Source organism: Mastomys coucha, unplaced genomic scaffold, assembly GCF_008632895.1.
Source record: "Mastomys coucha isolate ucsf_1 unplaced genomic scaffold, UCSF_Mcou_1 pScaffold16, whole genome shotgun sequence".
Taxonomy (NCBI): Eukaryota; Metazoa; Chordata; class Mammalia; order Rodentia; family Muridae; genus Mastomys; species Mastomys coucha.
This window is the reverse complement of record NW_022196898.1, coordinates 28,672,464-28,674,614: the sequence shown is the minus strand read 5'-3', so window position 1 is coordinate 28,674,614 and position 2,151 is coordinate 28,672,464.

Here is a 2,151-nt window from a genome sequence, read left to right as displayed (position 1 = left end):
CCCACTAACTACTCAGCATGTCCACAGAAGTCTTGTCAATCAGTAAGACCTAATAGGCTTAAGCTTAAGCTCCTCAGCTTGGTATAGGCCCTGTCAGAGGCACCAGGACCAGTGACTTGCATAGCTTTGTTTCATGTTTTTTTTTTTTTAAAGATTTATATAATTTTTAATTGTGCATATGTGTGTGTGTCTATGTATAGGTATAGGCACACAAGCACAGATGTCTGAGGAAGCCAGAGGTGTCAGATTCTCCTAGATCTACAGTTAAAGCAGTTAGGAGCAGCTAACGTGGGTTCTGAGAAATGAACTAGGGTCCTCTGGAAGAACAGTATGTGCCCTCAAGCACGACGTCACCTCTGCAGCCCCCATATCCTTGTTTCTCTTGACTTCATTTTTTTGGCTACAGTTAAAGAAGCTTCTGGAAGCTGGGCGGTGGTGGCACACGCCTTTAATCCCAGCACTTGGGAGGCAGAGGCAGGCGGATTTCTGAGTTCGAGGCCAGCCTGGTCTACAGAGTGAGTTCCAGGACAGCCAAGGCTATACAGAGAAACCCTGTCTCGAAAAAAAAAAACCAAAAAAAAAAAAGAAGCTTCTGGAAATAAAGATTGACACCAGCTCTCACTCTGCAAAATGAGTGGGAAGAAACCTGACTATTTTTCACTTCCTATGGGAGAATGTTTTGTTTGCCTCCATTAACATCCTATTAGTTATAAAAATATAAATATATAAAAGCCAAATCAATTTGTTGTATTAGATCAAAACCAAATGCATAAAGATAAGACATAGTATTAGTTTCAGAAGGACATCTACACACACACACACACACACACACACACACACACACACACACACTTGGCTAGCTTTTAACCCTTTATCTTCCTGCCTCTGTCTATTGAGCGCTGGGATTCCAGGTACTCACCACCACACTATTGTGGTGTGGTTTTTTTTTTTTTTTTTTTTTTTAAATACTTACGTTTTTAAGGAGTGTTAGATTTGGCCTGGCTGTGTAGTCCAGTTGTAGAGCACTTTGCCCAGTGTGCCCAGTGTTTGTGAAACCTTGGATTCCATTCCTGTCACCATGCACACCAAGGGAAAATTCTGTCTTTCTAGTGCACAGTGCATCAGCATTAGAACCACACTGGACAACTCTTTAAACATTAGCAATCTAATAAATGAAGTGGAATAATAAGATTATATTACATAGTTATTTGAGTTATTTGAGTATAATAATATAATAACTAAGTACTAAAGGTAAAAACCTTTTCCATACAGTAATGACTAATAAGAAATGTCACAAAAACATTTTTAAGAAAAATTATCTGGCATACACTTTTAATCCCAGCACTCAGAGGTAGAGGCAGCTGGATCTCTATGAGTTTAAGGCCATTCTGGTCTACAGAGAGAGTTCCAGGACAGCCAGGGCTATTACACAGAGAAACACTGTCTCAAACAACAAAAAAGTAAAATAAGAAAAAAAGGAAGGAAGGAAGGAAGGAAGGAAAGAGAGAAAGAGAGAGAGAGAGAAAGAAAGGTATTCAGGGATAATTTAAAACTTTTTTCAGGATACCTTTATTTCAATGGAAAGTAAACAGTATAATAAGATTACAATTTTAAACAAGTACTGATATTTATTACTTGATTACCTTATGGCATGAGTGTTCTGTATAGTTTCAAATGGACAATTCATTTACTTAGACGTATGTATGGCATAAGCAAGTATGTGTAATGTGGGTGTGGGTACCCTCAGTGACGTAGTGCTCGTCAAAAGGTTGATGTGGGGATATTTGGTGCAGAAACTTTTACCCACAATCTGGGTTTCTACCCCTCCTTTGTCCTTTTAGTTTCTGGAAAAAAAGACACACACAACCTTTATATTTACAATAAGCCTTAAACAGTACAAGAGCTTGGTAGATATCTAGCCTCGATACTATTAGAATCTACTTTCCTATAGATAACCCCAAACTATTAAATATAAAAATGAATATAAGTATATTTATCCACAGAGATATTAATCTCAAAAGAAGGAAGAAATAAATGGAAATTGATAAAAATGTTTTTAAGAGGGCTGGTGAGATGGCTCAGCGGGGAACAGCACCGACTGCTCTTCGGAAGGTCATGAGTTCAAATCCCAGCAACCACATGGTGGCTCAC